Consider the following 18,513-nt stretch of genomic DNA (forward strand, 5'->3'; position numbering starts at 1 on the left):
CCAGATTTTACAATAATTTCTTACATTGTGCAGAATTTAGCAATGCCATTTGTACCATATGTTTAGTTAAGTAAAAGCTGATAATTTTAAAATAATGGCAACATGCTTTGGTCTTAGTTTTAGGTTTGTTGTTAAAATTCACAGATCCTGTCCTCTATTTTTCCCATTCTGAACAAGTGTCTTTGTAAGTTTACAAAAAACGGATTAGAAAAATACGACTTTTCGCATCATTGTTCCTTCCTCAGTCAAAATCTCTAGCTAGCACTGTGCCCCAATATCACTCCTGTCCTAAAGCAGCCTATTGCTTTCCTTGTGTAGAGAGAATTGTGAAAACTTTAAGGCCCGTGGAATGTGAAGGTAACATATGATATGCATCCTCAGTCCCAACCCTGCAAATTCCTCTCTTCTTTCTTTGTGGTTCCAAGTAATGAAGGAGATACAGTTCTTGTTTTTATATGGAAAATGCATTAAGACTTCTCCACAGAGTACAGAAAGCTGCAGTTCAGGTCTCCAGCTTTCAAAGTTTTACCTTGCTTCAGTTCCCTGCACACTTGAAAAAGGACTTGCACTTTTCTTGACATTAATTTCTAAATCTGTAGATGTCACTGCAGACCTGAACCATTTCCCCTCATTCTGACATAAAACAAATGGGAATTAAATGTTTGACTGGTAATTCTACGGCAGTGCTAGTCAAGGACTGCTGCACTTCAAGAGGTATAAAGTTATCCCACGTAGCTCTGTCCCAAGTACAGAAAACGGAAAGCAGCACACCCAGCTAGACTCTAGTTCCCTCTTCATACCTTAGGTGTCTCTAACATATCAAGGATGGTAAGATATACGGGTTTTATATGACACTGACAGACAACAAGAAGGGTGGGAAAACAGTATAGGGTAACATTAAATTAAAAAGTATGTTCACAGATCCTGTTATAACTTCTGTTCCTACTCTTTACCCTCCTTGGGTGTACCTGTTTGTGATACCAGTATGGCATACTACTGGAGTAGCCTATTTTAAAAACTTTTTAAAAAAGAAGGTATGTGTGGATTGGTATGTGGAGAAAGAGAGAATATTATATCCTTTGTTGTGAAATACCCATCACCGTAGGTGGAGAGGGCATTCTCCTGTCAGCATTCATAACTTCATATTTCTTGCAAGAATGCATTTTTTTTTTAATAATGACACAATCTGCCTGATGTATTTTCATGCATCCCTCTGGAAGTCCTTGAAGTGTTATAATGATGCTAATTCCAATGATCTAGCTCCTCAAATGATTTTAATGACCAGAATCTCTAGGCAGGCTACCATATATATAAGCAAGATACAGATCTCGGTCTGACCATCTCTGCTAGGCTGTTTTTTAAAAGTGCAGTTGTTGTTAGGATTACTTCAAATATGACAATAATCCTTTTCTTTGCAAGGGAAACTAAGAATTTTGCATAGTTTCATTTAAAAAAAAACCCTGAAGTCAGAAATGACAGTCTGTACATACAAATTTAGAAAGCAGTTGTATAAGCTCACATGAATTTACTTTAACTACCAGTACTATAAAGTGTGTTTAATGTTTTTATTTGATGGAACTGCATCAGTAGAGAATTGCATTAATTTTCACAGCATTACCTCATTCCCATTTTAGATTTTTTTTCAATCTCAAGGCTGATTGGGAAGTTTTTACATTATTTTTTACTAACACCTTGAAGTAAGGTGCAACGTCCTGTTCAAGTCATAGGCAGTAAAGTGAAAAAAAAAGTTCTCAAGTTGTATCCAGGAAGTCAGAAAGAAACAGTTTATCTTCTGTGTTGGCATTAGAAATCATAACTGTTCTTTTTTATTTTACACTGTCACAATCCATAGGGGTTTTCATCCTGTCCCTTTGAATAAAAAAGGTTATTTCCATGTCTGACAGCAAACTTTGGCGAGCTGCAAATACATTAATTTGTCTTCTGAAACAAAATTTCAAGCTGCAGCCCAATACAAAGATTCACATAGGCTCAGCTGACTGTATGAGAAACTTGCATCACCGGAGAGAGCTTATGATTTTAGCAAACTGGGAACTAAACTCTGTTTTGGCTTTGAAGACTCTGTTGGGCTTTGCTAGAACTTCAGTTTGTGCAACCTGTGGAAGGAATTTGGAGGAGAAAAACAAACTTCTGGCAGAGTGTGGTGGTAGCAAGTCTGTACGGAGATTTTGTTGAAGTCTGTAAAACTTTTAATTAAACAGGGTAGATAGATTTCTCCCAAGCCCTCATTATTAAATTTAATTCAAGCTGGTTGGTTGTGTGAACAGCGATGTGTGCCCCAGCTCAGAATTGCAGTTACCAGGGAGAATGTTTTAGTAAGAAATCTGTGACAAGTAAAAGTGTTTGTCTTCTTGTCAGCTTTGCTCACTGCAGAAGCCTTCCCTTCTCTTTGCAGCAGCAGCATTCTTTTTCTCTCTCTGCTTCAAATTTCTTCTCATCAAAATCAATACCAAATGTTGACTTGGTTTGAATGGCACCATTGGCCCAAAGTAAGGCCAAAGTTAATTCAGAAAAAACATTTCTTACAACATCAAAATTGATAGTAATTAAACAATCGTTACATTTATTTTACGATTTATGGGCCAGGTATTTATTCCTATGTATGTGTGTAGTATTATTAATGACTGAGACCTGGAATTAAATCCTGAAATAGCACCCAAAAATTAATCTATGTAAAAATATTTTTCAGTTAAAAATCAGTTTATTTAAGTGCACATGTTGATTCATATGGAAATAAATAGAACAATAATTTCTCACAGAAAATTGTCCATATTTTCAGGTATTTTCCATGTCTGTCAGTCTTTATTCCACCTTCACAAATTTAGTCAGAAGTTCAGCAGCCAGTGGTATTGGCAGCGTGCCATGCAATGTTCAAAATCTCGAACTGACATCAGCTTGGAGAACCTGATGGTAAACATGAAGTTGCCAAACAATCTTGCGGAAAACTGTTACTTCTATAATTAAAATGTCATATGAGATAGTTACTTAGCGGTAAACATCTGCTTGAACCACTGACCGCTATCCTGGCAGAGGAGCTCCCAGTGAGAGCCTATTGTATGCAGTACTGACAGTATCGCTTACATTGCAATGGTTGGTAACTCCTTTTTAAACAGAAAGATACGGACTTGCTGCCGAAAAGATTACAGTCCTGCTCTTCCAAAAAATGAGTCCTACCAAATAAGTGGGTTTTTTTTCCAAAGATCTGTCACTGCAACTATTTGAAAAAGGCCTACATTTCATAAAGTTTAATAAAGACGTAGCACTGGGGAGTTCTGCATTGCTGAGTATCCAGCATCTAGCATAGCTCCAAAATAATATCATCACTTCATTGTCTTTCCTTCAAAAAGAAAAGCTGAAATGCAAATGCGGTGTAATGGGAGCTAAAATTACAGCACTAAATATACATCGTAGATTTTCAACACATCCAAACAGAAATTTCCTAGAAAAATTTTGAGGTCCCTTAATAGGCTAATGTTTTTTTAGTGACTTTTGTGTATCTGCTGGTAACTCCTTAACTGTCTCACCAGAGCAGAGCAATTTGATGGCTTTCTGATCAATAGCTGTAGAAAGAAATTAAAATAAGATGCACGTTGTAGAAAGAAACAATAATCAGGCCCTTTAAGTAACTATATTCACAACAGAAAGGAAAAGGCTGATAAAATTAAATCTTAAAATAGGTCAGGTTAATAGAGATTAACAACTGCTACTAACCTGTTTCTTCACTATGTTTAGCAGTCTATTATGTTACTAAGATATCAAAATACAATGAGATTGCTGATAGGAAAATAATACCTTTAGAATTAATTACTTATCTGGAAATACTACAAAAGTCAGGTCTTATAACTGCAGGCACTGCAGGACTACAAGACTTAGAGCTCTCAGCTGACCAGCACAGCAGCATGCAAGCATGGCAAATGCCTCAAGGTAACACCAGTTCATACGCAGTCTGACCACCAGTCTCATACCTTTGAAGTCATTAATTTCAGAATTAACCGAAATGGAGAAGGAAACATACAAAGTCCAAATAAAACTAGTAACATTTAACTGAAGCATTTTTTAAGTGTGTGGTTGGATCAAAACAAACATTTAAACAAGTCTATTAACGAAATATTTTGCTCACGGTGTCTCTGCTCAAGGGTATAATGCAGGACTGCTTGGTCACATCTAGACTAATATTATATGCAGTCATAACTACCTAACTAAAGAAATAAGCCTTGGTTATGAGGGATGCTATTCTGTAAGGTGTAATACCTGTACTTACTGAAATCAAAGGGAAATTATTCCTCTCATTTCAAAGGGATGAAGTTCAGCTACTTTTATCTGAAAAATAAATAGGTTCATTCATGCATTACTTAAAATTATTGAACATTGCACAAGTTACAGTACAAGCACAAGACAAAAATGTAAAAGCTAGTCCTTAATGGAAGCCTTTAACTGTCTCTAAATTTTCTTTCACATTTTTGTGCTTAGGATTTATTTAAATCTGTAAGAACTGGATATTTTCATGACAGACATATATCTGAAAGATTTCACACAATCATTTTCATCAACTCCTAGGGCCAAATTGTATTTCAAAGCCTAGAAGTTCAGAGTGTAATAATCTCAGCTGAACTAAGCTAAGTGTTTATTTTCCTCTGTACTTCACAGAAAATAAAAATAAAGAATAGTATCATTACTCTGTTTCAAAAGAGATGTGAAGAAGTCCTAGTCTTCCAGGCTGAACCTTTATTTTCATCTAAGCTTTGCTTCATCTCTTTTGTTGTAATAAACAGTGTTTGATTACATAGAAGTAAACACTTTCTAGCCTTTCAGCTGGGAGATTAGTCAAGATTTATTTGGTATACATGGTATTTGTAGCTTAAATGATAGCCTAAAGGATATAAAATGAAAAAGGAAATGTAAAACTGGGAAATTTTTAAATAAAATCAAACTGTTATTTTTGCTACGATACCTGGTTGAGGACTAATACTCTTCTCACAACTCAGGGACTGAAATATGTTTGCATAGGGTTGATGTTTAGGGCTTTGGCACCATTCTGATGCACTTGGGCCTTTCACTAGAGGTTCTTTTGAAAAGGCAGGACCACTGATCAAACCACCTCACTTTCTATGCCAAGACAAATCACAGAGGATTTATTTCACATGCAACAGAGCACCTTTAATTAAATGTTCTGCAGAATAGTACTGAAACTCTACCATCCTGGTACACAGACAAGTGACCCCTGTCAACCCACCTTTGATCCCTTTGTGGGCAAAGAATTTAAGCAGAGACGTGTCCCATCCAGTAATAGTGAACAGCATGCAATGTACACATTCGTTGACCTTAGGTAAGAGACATCAGTTGTCACCAGAAGCCACAGCACCTTCATGTGATGGAGCCTTCCTAACTGTTCGGGGTGTACATGGCCTTCAGCTACTGATGTGCTGCTGCTGCCCCCAGAAGGTCCATGGCCACATAGATAGGAAGGGATAGCACTCATAACGTGGGTCTGGTAGACTAGGGTTCAGTCACTTCAGTAGGCTAACAGGATACAGCAGCCCTGTGTACTATGCCTACATCTCCTGAAATACGACCATTGTAAACCAGGTTAATGCTTTATAGATTCCTCTTGAAGACAGGAACATTGGCGGTATCAGGATGCCAGTCTGCATGACATCTTTTTGGCTGAGTCACCAGCTTAAGGAGTTGGTTCAGTTACCAGAAGCCCTGGTAGTGGCTGGGACCTAGTGTCAAGAGTTCCAAACATCTGTCTTCCTATCACCATCTTCCATCACTTATGCACCTGAATTTCCCTGTGAAAGTCCAGTGTGCTGTTATTTGGCTTTAACCCAATCTTTCTGATTAAGTGAAAGCAGCTTTTGCCAAGGATTCTCATTTATGTGTGAAAACCCCCTCCTGACTTTCACACGTTGTCAGCCAGAACACACTGCTGAACACTGCAGAGTACCGCTCAGTGTGGAGTACAAACATGACAGAGGTGCCTTCACAAATATGTATTTCAACCTCACCCCATGAGATGTTTGTAGGGGGGGAAGAAAATACCCTACAACTTCATTACATGGATGTACTGGCACGGGTTCAGCAGAGAGCCACGAAGATGATTAAAAGACTGGAGTATCTCTCATATAAGAGTGAGACATCTGGAACTGTTCGTCCTGGAGAAGGCCTGAGGGTTTTTTTTCAGTGTGTATAAATACCTGATGGACAGAGTAAAGAAGATGGAGCCAGGCTTTTCTCAGGGGTGTCCAGTGAGAAATGAACATAAAGTGAAACACAGGAAGTTCTGTCTCTTACCGCAACTTGAGGATATTTTGATTTGCTGTGAAGCTTACAGAGCATGTTCTAGATGAAGTGACATGTGCTTTTTATCTGATTCAGTGAAAAGTCTAATAGGGACATACCCCATATTTTTCCAGAGTGCTTAAATTTAGCCCCTCATTTCTACCAAAGGAACTATGGAAAAGTTTCATTGCATTTAGTGGAGCTAATTCTGATATGTATTGGAAAAGGGAACAGATGTGGTTCACTGGTCTCTGAAGAAATATTGCCTGAAGACAGATTACAAGTTTGAGCCACTGCAGTCGCTATTTGTGTCATATTTATACGTTTCATTGATAATTTTATTCTTTGACAGTTGCATCTTCTGTACATACCCGTTGACTTGAAAACCCAATAAAACCTGATAGTTACATTGTTATGTAGTTACTAGTAAAGAAAATGAGCATTTGGTTCCTGCAAAAAAAATCATCTCATTCCTCCCCTCATTCTCCAGCCAGTGACCATCAGCTAGCAGCTGCTTCAGCTGGGAGGCAAAATACATAATTGATTAACAAAAGGTATCTTAAAATCTTGATTATTCAAGATTGCCTGTTTCTTGGGTGGTTCCTCAGTACCTGGCAGGACAGAACCTCATTCTGGATGAGGAACTGACTGAAGGGCTTCTCGGGTGTACAACAGAACTGTGACATTTTTCATCTTCCACCCAGACCTATAACCAAGAGCTCTAGTACACGTAATTTTGTGATGCAGACCATGCACTAGGCCCCACCAGATTGTAAGTGAACTTTTTGAGGGTTTTTTTAAGCAGTGCATTTTTATTCTATTTAGATGTTCAGTAACCTAAGGTAGTTCTTTAGAAGTTGTGCCTAAGGTCCTATGGCATACAAGTTTCACCTTGCTTCACCAAGGCAGAAATTGATGGAGCATTTTTGCTAGGACTTGGTAAAATTGAAGATAACTGAACTGTCATCTCTCCTCCTTCTGCAAAAAGGTACACAGTTGTTAATCAAATGTGAAATTAGAGGCATTGCTATCAGCCTGAAGTGGTCTTGGCATTTGCCCAGTGAGATTTCCAAAATGTCTGCTTGGAAGTGATCTCATTTTGCAGTGCACCCTGTTAAAAACGCGGAGTCCATCAAACACACCAACACACCTGTACTGCTGCTTGCATGGTTAACAGCGCAACTTCCAATAAATAAGCTCACTGCATCATCTGAATGACTTAGCTGTTGGACACCAGAGCCTCATTCCAGTAAATCAGTTAAATAACATTTTAAAATGGTATTTAAAGTGAGGCTTGTACTTAGATACTGTGCTAAACAGGAACTGAGTACAGTGCATGTCAAAGAGATGTAAGTATTTCAGACCTCTATTGAACTGTGTTCAAAGCACAGAGTATGCGTGTACGCTGTCCCTTGTAGTATTGCAAAAATATCCTGCAGACATTTTCAGCAGTGTTCCTGTTCTGTTTTGTGGTTTAAAAGGGAGTGTAGCTTGAAGGGAAAGTGACTTTGCTCAGGTGAAATCCAATGAGACTAAATGAGAGTGTTTCCTGCAAACAAGACCTGAGTACAGCACAAGAGAGAACAATGTGCATTCTCACTACCTGTAAGCTATATCGTGGAAAACAACCTCAAATACTTACAGTACAGATTTTCTAGTGCTCAGTGATGCACCTTTTTCTTTGGTTTTTTGGTTTTTTTTTTTACTGTGGCTTGAAGCTTGAAGTAAGTCTTCTCAGTGATGGTGTTCTTATGCAATGATATTATGTTTGTTGCTGTGAATGGAAGCTAATGACCTAACCTAAAGATGTCGTAGACACTTGATTTTTATATTTGTCATTAGCTGGGTTTGAAAGTAGGTCACAGTGGGCAAGTGTCACAGTAGACAATTTGTCCTTTTCCTTGTAATTTCTACCAAATACCAACCCCCTAAAATCTGTACTATTACAATAAACTATATTAATAGAAGAAGTGTATTGTCTTATGGTGCTTTATGCTGCCTTTATTGTCAAAGGTAATCTTTGTAGTTTGTTTCATGTATGGATTTTTTTCCCATGCCTCTTCTACATTTCCTGGCAGAATTCATGAAAATAATTTGTGCTGCTAATGATCAAAGACCAAGTTAACAATTTATTCATAGCTGTCGAAACTTGTGAGCACACATCTGGTTTCTGCTGGGCAAAGCAACACCAAGAACAGAGCAGGATTTGAGATCTGTCCATTAGCTAGAGTGGCATTGGCAGTGTTGTACCAGAAGACAGTTTTACTGGGCATAGATCAGGTCACACAGGAAGGAAATGGTATGAGACTGCATTATGCTAGTTAGAAAACTAGGTCATTATTTGATTTTGGACCATTGTTTTAACTCAAATTCAAGTAAGCAAGCTAATCTAGTAGAATTACTCAATACAGATGAATGGTTGGGCAAGAGTTCTACTTAAAAATTCAAGGAGTAACTGTTGTTACATCATGGAAGGAATATGATTTTTTGGATACTGTCCAATTACTATCAATGTGGTAACAGCAGAACAATGAAGTAATGATTGTCAAAGTTAAAACACTCCGAAACAGCAAAAGCCATAAATTTGCCCAAGTGTCTCTGAGCACTGCTCATATTATGATGACATTGGATTAAAAGTTTCAGGCATTCAGGACTGTCCAGGAACCACCAAAAAGTAAAGGTTGTTACTTTATACCAGTTGTGGTAAATCTAAAAAATGCATAATTCTGCAACATGTACCTTTCCCATGTCCAGTAGCTGTTCTGTCCATATTGCAATGTGTAATTGCATGTTGTGGATGGCGTTACAGCGGCGGCTGAACGCAGCCTGCTGAGAGGGGCATTTCTGAGGGAGTTGTAACTAAACTAGACTGCCCAAGAAGCATGTGTGGCCTGTCATTTCTTGCATAGCAGCTGTTAGAACTGTACAATATGAATGCTTTTAATCCTTTTTATAGTGGTTCTTTCAGAACTCACTTTCCAAAGTAGGGTTGAGGAATTATTCATTTGCTTGGGTTTTGCTTTTGGGGTTTTTGCTGGGGTTTTTTTGGGTTGTTTTTTTGTTGTTGTTGTTGTTGTTTGGGGGTCTGGTTTGTTTTTTGGTTTTGTTTTTTTTTTTTATTTTGCTGTTTCTTTTTAACTGTTTTCAAATGGATTGTGGGATTCCTCATTGTTTGCAACTGAACCTGGATTACTGACTCCATTCATTAAGAGGGGAAGTAAAATTGAAGGATTTAGGCATGATGTGGTCCCTGGAGTAGAAACCAGAGCTCAGTAAGCCTAGCCTAATTCCGTAGCAAAGCACTGGGCATTTTGCAGACATAATACAGCCAGCTAGATATGCTGTAAACTTCTGAGATAAATTCCACATGAGTATTTTACTGAACCAATATGGAAACCAATTAGCACAATATTCACTGACAGTAAACTAAATTAATGTTGCATCCACTCTTATATGCTCTGTAGCTATATGCTGTCAGTATAGAACTGCACTATGAACCCATTTAAAAAAGGTCAGAATAGTATCTTCTGGAAAAAAATGCAGCTGCAAAAGGAGATAAAGGATAGTGGGAAAATGCTAAATATAGGGAACTATGACTACAAGGTCTGGAAGAAGAGGTTTTAGGACATACAGCCATGGAAAAGTTCTGCTACTCACTTCTTTGCTCTGAGCTGTACTCTTAAATAGGAATAGTCAAGATGTTTTTCCACAGCTGATATATCATCTTATATGGTAAGACTCATTCTACAAAAAGGTTGCTTCTTCCTTCTGTCCCAAACAAGACTACCCCTAAGATCCAAGCTACAGAGTTATGCAAACAAATTTGTTTTCCACTGCCAGTCCTGCTCCTGAGCTCATTTGTTGCATTAGTGATGTCTTCCTCTAATAAAACATTGCTTTTTCTTTTCCTTGTAGCTCTGTGGAACACCTGCCTGCTTAAGTGGGATCAATGAATGAGGCTACAAAAGTGGTATTATCTTGCACATGCTGATATCAAATGAGTTAATAAAAAACCCAACAATCAAAATATGAACAACATTTTTCTCTTAATAAAGAAAAAAATATTCAGATGCTGTTTGCAGTCCACAAATAAAATACATGGCTTTTATGCTGCATTTTTGCTTGTGTATGCACATTATGTGAACTATATGACAAGCCAAACTAGATCTTGCTCCAAGAAACCAGAGCTGGGCCTCTCACTACCTTGGTGAAGGCAGCTATCTAAGTACAGTGCAGAAGGTTCAAAAGGCAGCCATAATAAGAAATGCTTAGATTGTTTGAGAAAAATATCTTTAGATGTGTTTTAATTTGGTGGTGCCAGCTAAACATAGTTCACAGAATGGTCAAATGCTTCATAAGGATGAATACTTGGCAAACTTTTGGCAAAAGTTACAAGTTCCTTATAAGCAAATAAAAACCTGAACTCTTTGCATCACCAGGCCAAATCTACACCAGAAGAAGGGCAAAAAGCCTCAAGACAGCCTCTGCTGATCCCATAAGAGCTAGGTAGGCAGTCTTAAATTCCCTACATCCTGAGATTTTATGTGGCTCTGCAGAAGCTTACACACACACACTTGCATTCAGCAAGGCAGCATGTCAAGCAAGGTCAGCCCCAGCTGCTGTTGAATAAACTCTGCTGACTTATTTCCAAAGCCATTAGGAATTTTTTCTGACTTTCATTGCTCATCCAAATAGGTTTCCCTTTTGTCCTCTATCTGCTATATAAAGTACTTTCCATATGAAGGCACTTTGGCAACATAATTTATGGAATAGACCATTATTTTTCCACATGAAACTTTTGATCACAGATGGATATGTGAGTTATTAACAGCACAGAGGCTAAAGTTTCAGGTCTTTTTACTCCTTGCCAGTGAAATCAATACTAAAGTTGGAAACTTATGGTGTAACAGGAAAAATCTTGCTGAGAATTACAGACTATTTCCAGGGTTTTATTTTGAAAAGCCTTACAAATAGGCTGCTTTATTGGATGCATTTCTTTTCCTGTTTACCTTTATTGTTTGTGGTCCAAATTATCCTTTGTCTCTGCAGCTGCATTTGGTAGGAAGATTTGGGGCAACCCTCAGCCTAGCTTTTGCAGAAGTGTCCAAGTTTTAGCTGTACAGACTAAACTGAAGAACAGCCCCATGGCACCTGAATGGGTCTGGGCTGTGCTCAGAAAAGCAAAACTGACACTGTATTTTCAGCTGACTCAGCATTTGGAGGCTTGTCCTCATTAGTGACTTCAGATGTCATTTTGGATTTGATTCTGAATTCCTTGGGTAATGGAGCCAGAAATTCAGTTCAGCAGCACCAGCAAATAAAACCCTGCTAAAGACAGGCTTTAGCCTGTGTATATTAAGATTTTACCAAAAGCAAACCTTGGCTTAAGGCAGCATTCAGAGTTAGTTTTGGCATCTGTAAGGAATACATTATGTTATAAGTGATCATAAATGGGCTTTGAATGACTTGCTGGAGAATTGCAATGGCCCCAGAGGCTTTTGGTCCTAACAATGGAGCAGGTGGGCACCAGACCATGTGATGCTTTACCCACAGCATGTCTCAGTGGCCCTGGCTAACAAGATGCTTCAGAGCAGGCCCTGCTCCCTGCCAGTATCCTGTGCAGCACAAAATTAGGCTACACATTGTCTGTCTGACTAGAATCTCACATACAAAATAACACATGAAAGGAGAGCAAAATCAGATAAATGAATTTGAAATAATCACAGTAATAGCAAATGGGATGGTGACAATGCCAGAAGGCCAATAAAAAAATCTGTATTGCACTTAACAGGTCCTGAGGAGCCAACATTGGTGAGAAATCATTCCCATTTCCGTGCCATTTTCCATGTCAAGGTGTATGGGTTAGCTTACCAGCACTGCCTCAGAGCTCCACTTAACGTGTAATGGAAGGAGGAAAACCCAGGGCTTGCAGAAGGGCAGATGTGCTGCTTTGTGTCTATCGTGCAGGTTCTCCTGAAGGCAATGAGAATGGAGGATCTGGCACTGAGATTTCCCCCGACATTGTGGGTGGCAAAAGCAAAGTGTCAGTCTGTAACATGTGAGAGACAGCCCAAATTCTCACTGTTATCCTCAGATTGCAGGACAGGAAGAGATCTTCAGTAAATGCAGCGTAATACAAGCAGAGCTCCACTAACTCCTCAAGAACTTATTCATAGTAGCTTAGCTTAGCAGGAAGGTGCAAAGACCTACAGATCCAAAGCCTGTGCTCTGCTCTTCCAGGCTGGCAAGGTTGTGGTGAAAGGGCTTGTTTCTCTGTTGTAATGGGTTCCTCCTGCTACGTGTTTTTTCTATTTTTGGGTGTATTACATCCATCTCTGCTCTGAAAGAAAGCCTTCTTTCATGGACCTGAATATTTGGGTGCCAATAAAACTTCTGTGACAGGTGGTTGGCCATTGAAAGTCACGTGTGTGTAGGATCCGTGTGAGGTCCTTTCTGAGACTCTGAATCCCACAAGTGGTTATGATAATTCTTCTGCTTATTAATATTTATGAGCAGAGGAAGAGGTCACCAGAGCTGCTGTTTGCATGGCGTGAGGTTTGGCAGCTGGTTTCCCTGAAAGGTCAAAGCTAGTGTTGGTAGCAAGTAATGACAGGCTGATTTTACTGATTTATCTGTGTTTCCTTATATCTGCATCATCGTTATATCTTCATTCATCATTAAGTAAGGTGTAAAAACAGTCTAAAATGCAGTGACAGCTTCGGGTCACTTTTCTGTTTATTGTAGCATAAATGTAGTAACAGAAACATCAGTGTTACAGTAGATAGGATAATTTAAGAGCATAGGTAAAGCAAGATTTAGCAGCAGAGGTAATAACTCTTTAAGTAGACTGGCTGGTGTATCTGTACAAGTCAGACAAGACCTCAGACACCCAGAGCCTTCTTCAGAGACTGTCGCAAGAAGGCTTGCATACCCCATCTCTCTTTATCAGGGCATTTAAAATGCCTTGTTAGATACAATAGTTCCAGATCAAAGGTGACATATTCTGACTTCAAATTACAATCAGGGTTTCTATTCATTATTAACAGAGCTGCAATAAAATTAGAACCAGACTCAAGAAGAAAGTATTAGTGTTTTGACACAGGCTCATTTATGTCAGGGCAGAAATGAAAACTGCATCCAGCTGTAGCATGGGCTGTTCTGCTGCCAAATGGGAACAAAATGCTTTAAATATGTCTCATGTGCATTTGATTTATAACAATCCACTCACAGGATTTTTCACACTTTATATGATTTACATAAAAGCAGTGACATAATAAGAAAGTATAATATTTTTCTTGGGATTTTTTGCCTACCCCATAAAATACTCACTTGCTTCAAATAATCTATAGGAATTTATGGTTATAAAAAAAGGACCAGTGGGAGTTTGCTTGGGGAAGGATTGAATGGAAAATTGAGAGGAAATTGGCCACAAATAAATATTAAATAACTATTTTTCTTTCCAGTATATGGTGCAACCAAAAGAAAAATACTAACAAAAATATCAATATGTGGAATCAAAAAAGTATTGATCAAAAAAAATATTGATCCAAGAGGGAAGAGTGTCACATACGAGGTTGCATTCATCCAGTTAGATGAAGATTCTTCCAATGTGATACAGAAGGAATTTGGGAATTGGAATACCCTTACATTCAACCTGTATCCTGTTTTTCTCATTTCTCCCTGACTCTGCATGTGCACTTCCTAAGTCCATCCACATCTGCCTTGTCATTATACTCTTGTTCCACTGAGCTCGAATACTTGTTAGGCTATTTTTAAATGTATTGATGGGCAGGTACTGCACTTAAGACCTAGGCTGTATGTACAGTCCAGCCAGGATGCCGGTCCAGTTAAAGTCGTAAGGCAAATCATGGAGGTGTTTTTTTCCTTATCTCACAGGGGTTTGACTGAAGCTGTGTAATAGATGTCAATTTATTTAGCAATGATTATTAGCTCTACTCCTCACTATTATCATTGTAAATTGTACTAATGTTGTTAATGTTAGCCACAAAGATTATTTTGCAGGTGATGAGGACTGTGAAAACTTTTTTCTCTGAAAAAAAGAGAATTATAGATACAGACTCATGCCAAAGGTCTGCTTTAATTTTGGGGGCTATGCAAAAGATTGTAATTTGACATAAATGTGTGCAACTCCTTTGAAGTCTTTGCTCTACAGTAGGGTAGTATTCATCCCAAACTTCTGGGTGTGTTCAGGCTGTAGCGTCACCAAGTTTAGATTAATTGCATACTTGCTCATTTTACAAGCACTGCTGCAAAGCCCTCCAAAAATTGCAAATATTTTCGAAAAGACCTTTCACAGCTGTGCCTAAAAGCCTAAAATTATACTGTGCTACTATGTGAGATGCTAAACACAGCTTCACAGTGTAGCAAAATGGCATGGAAGTGTTCTGCTTTGAGGAATGTTCAGTGATGAACTTGGCATTCCTGCAGTGTGGTTGCTTTCATCTATCACGTGGTAGACCACTAGCCAAAGCTGCTTCATTTAATCCCATCATTCAAGCACTCTTAGAATAGCAGAAATGCTGTGCTGTAGATTTTACTCCTCTGCTTTGTTACACAGTTTTCTGCTTCTTTGTTCCATACCTTGAAAATATCTGTCTTTAGCATAATAAAATTTGCTGGTATTTAGTACATTTTAAAAAAATATTGCTGATTTTATTTTGTTACCATCACTGAAAGCAGAGCTAATCAAATAGTGAGTGATACTTCAGAAATGTAGGTTTATATTTAACTTTAAAAATCTGGTTGTAAAAACAAACAAAAATAAAGCCTTTGGCATCAGGTATCAGCAATATGATAAGCCAGTTGTATCCTGGGCAGCATAAAAGGAAGCGTGGCCAGCAGGTCAAGGGAGATGATTCTCCCCTTCTAACTCTGCTCTTGTGAGACCCCACCTGGAGTGCTGTGTCCAGGTCTGGGTCCACAGTACAAGAAGACATGGACTTGTTGGAGAGGGTACAGAGAAGGGCCACAAAGATGATTGAAGGGCTGGAATGCCTCTGCTATGAAGAAAGGCTGAGAAATTCTGGTTTGTTCACCCTGGAGAAGAGAAGGCTTGGGGTAGATGTTATTGTGGCCTTTCAGTACTCAAAGAGGGCTTGTAAGAAAGATGGAGAAAGACTTTTTTACCAGGGCCTGTAGTGACAGGACAAGGAACAACATTTTAAACTGAAAGAGGGTAGATTTATATTAAATATAATGAAGAAGTTCTTTACGAGAGAGGTGAGACCCTGGAACAGGTTGTCCAGAAGCTGTGGATGCCCCATCATTGGAAGTGGTCAAGGTCAGGTTGGATGGGACTTTAAGCAACCTGATCTGGTGAAAGGTGTTCCTACTAATGGCAAGGGGCTTGGACTAAACGATCTTTAAAGGTCCCTTCCAACCCAAACCATTCTATGATACTTTCAAGGGTGCTGAGAGCCTGCCTTTATTATAGTTTCTTCAGACCTCCACAAAGAAGTGTTGCTCTGCTGCCCTTTTTTGAATCTTGCCCCTTACACCCTCCTTTCTGACTAAATTTGACCCCTTGTTGGCATGTTGCAAATGGCTGTGCAGGGAAGGTTGTCCCACCTTCTGGGTAACCTGATGGAAATTTTAATTGAAGCTCTGTTCAGCTTAGTGTTACAGCTGTAGAAATCGGGAGAGCACCAAAGAGATGTCATTACAAAGTAGGATACTGTGCTCATCCTCAAATGAGCTTCAGAACTAATCCCAAGGTGTCAGTGGTATTACTAAGATAGCTGAAGCAGGAGGAATATCTTAGCACATAATGAGCTATGCTACATTTATGAAGAAAGAACAGTATTCTAGTTTTTAAAAAAACAGACAGAGATGTCATATGTAAGTATTATAAGCAACAGAGGGTGAATAACTACGGTCATGGAAAAATACTGGGCTTTAGCAATGTACTTATGATTAATCACTACATAACAGGTGTTCTAAAATTGAAACGCACAAAGCACATTATATTATCTTAACATCAAGCAAGGATGTTGTTGGATTTATGGAAAAAAGATAAATGTAGAAACAGGAATCAGGGCAGCACCTAAAACCTGCTTGGGAACTTCAGCAAATGAAACAAAATTTGGGATCATTGTAAACTGTATTAAATCCCCATAATGATCATTCTTAAGCTTCAGTGATCCCAAGAACTATCAGTACGTTATCTATAGTTCTTGTTTATTGTAATAAACATCCTCCAAACTAGCTGGCTACAACAAGGTCTTTTACCATCTCATACCAGCACACTCTTCATGCTAGTCCCTCTACTGCCTTTTCCTAGTCACTCCTCATCCAGGTGCACGCTCTCTCTTGCTTTTTCCTCACTGCCTGTTCCTTGGCTGCTCCCTCTTCCCTGGCTGCCCAACCCCTTAACAGAACCAGCCCCAGCTGCACCTTATCTACATCGGGCAACCCACCGCCCCTGAAGCCAGCCCCCAGCTGTATATTATCAATGCTAATTAACCCAGCTTCATTCCTCTACAGAAAACTTCATGCATACCTTGAAACATCTGCAATGAAAAGCCTTCCAAAATACCTACACATAAAACATTTGGAAAGATTGGAATTTATTGTTCCTCCATCTGCAGTGGTAAAAAACATGAATTCTACTTTAGAAGTGTGTAGCTGAACACTAATTTGCTGACCTGCTTCATACTGTGGCCCTACAGAGTGGCTGCGGAGGTGGCACAAGTCAGGTGGTAGGCAATAAGTACCCAGAAGGAGGTGAGGAGTAACACCTTTCACAGGTACTGTCATGAAAGCTGATGGGTGGTTGAGTCATGGCGTACGTGCTTGGGAGCTGGCTCATTTCTGATTTCTCCCCCTGTGTTCCTGGTACCACTGCTCCAGTGCAACTGCACTCTCCATGAGGCTGCTTTGGGCTGTCCAGCCTCCCTTCAGCTGCAAGCAAGCTGTCCATGGGCAGTAGCATCAGCTGGTGTAAAAAAGATCTAGGACAAAAGACCCAAAACCCAGGACACTTCAGTATACTGCGTTGTACATCCCAGCTTGCCTGTCATGTCACACCTGCACCTGGAATTGCTGGAGATGGGGACAGAGCTGTGCAGATGCTGATCTGTTCCTCCATCTGGAGGCTGACAGGGTCCATCTCTTGAGGCTCCCTGTTATGTGAGTCTTTCTGGCTCCGTGTTGTTTCTGCCCAGCCCACTGATCCACTTTTTTACCTGCATGAACTTTCTCATTTCAACGTGATCATCACCCTTGATCCAATACTGATGCTAACGCAAGTATGCTGTAGTGTTATGGACCATTCTTATGGTTAAAATAGAGAAAAGCCAAATCTTAGTCAAGAGCTTGGATTTAGCAATACTTGGATTGTTAAAATATTGTTGTTCAGCAACTGTTGACGTTGTCATTGGAAAAGACTCCTGTGAAAGGGAAGAAAAAAAGAGATGCTGAATTTTATGTAGCATGTCAGCCATTCCTGTGGTTAGAGCTGACTAGAAAAAGAAAGACTAGAAATACCAAGACTATATAAGATTTAGTATGGGAGATAGTTCTTAGGCATTTAATTGTATGTAGTATCGTATGGCACAGTCATCACAGTTAACAGAAGGGAAAATAATACATTAAATATTTTACAGATGGCTTTTTTTAAAATTAGGAGAGATGGGAGCAAGAAACATTTTAAACAGCTCTTTCAGTACATAATAACAAATGTTCAAAAAATCTCACAAGGGTGAGATTTACCTACAGCTACAGCTATAACCCAACGTAGTGCTGCAAGCACTCCCAGCACAAAGTACCAAAAAAGTAGGTGTATCACAGGAAACTTCAATTGCTATTGATTTTACTTATGCTTTCTAGGTCACTTTATTGTGTTGACCTCTGTGCCATTTCTGGAAAGTAACGTGTACCTTAAAACTGTTGACAGTTTATAAGGCAAAGTCTGTCCTTTGCCTGCTTTTTACCTGATCCCTGTAGACATGGCAGAAGTGATGCGGCTAGCAAGAAGGACGGAGGCACCCACCAGGCTGGCTGTGCAGCACACTGCAGGATGCTTTACAGTTTGGTGTGTAACTGTGTGAACACCATATTCTCGCTTGTGTGTCTGCTCATTGCACAGCTGACTAAGGCTCATTGTTTATATATTCATTAATCATTTTGGTAATACAGTGAATAGTCTGGAGAAGATACAATTTCACGCATTTTCCTCTGATCTATCTGTCTCCA

This window comes from Falco naumanni, chromosome 4 (genome assembly GCF_017639655.2).
Source record: "Falco naumanni isolate bFalNau1 chromosome 4, bFalNau1.pat, whole genome shotgun sequence".
Taxonomy (NCBI): Eukaryota; Metazoa; Chordata; class Aves; order Falconiformes; family Falconidae; genus Falco; species Falco naumanni.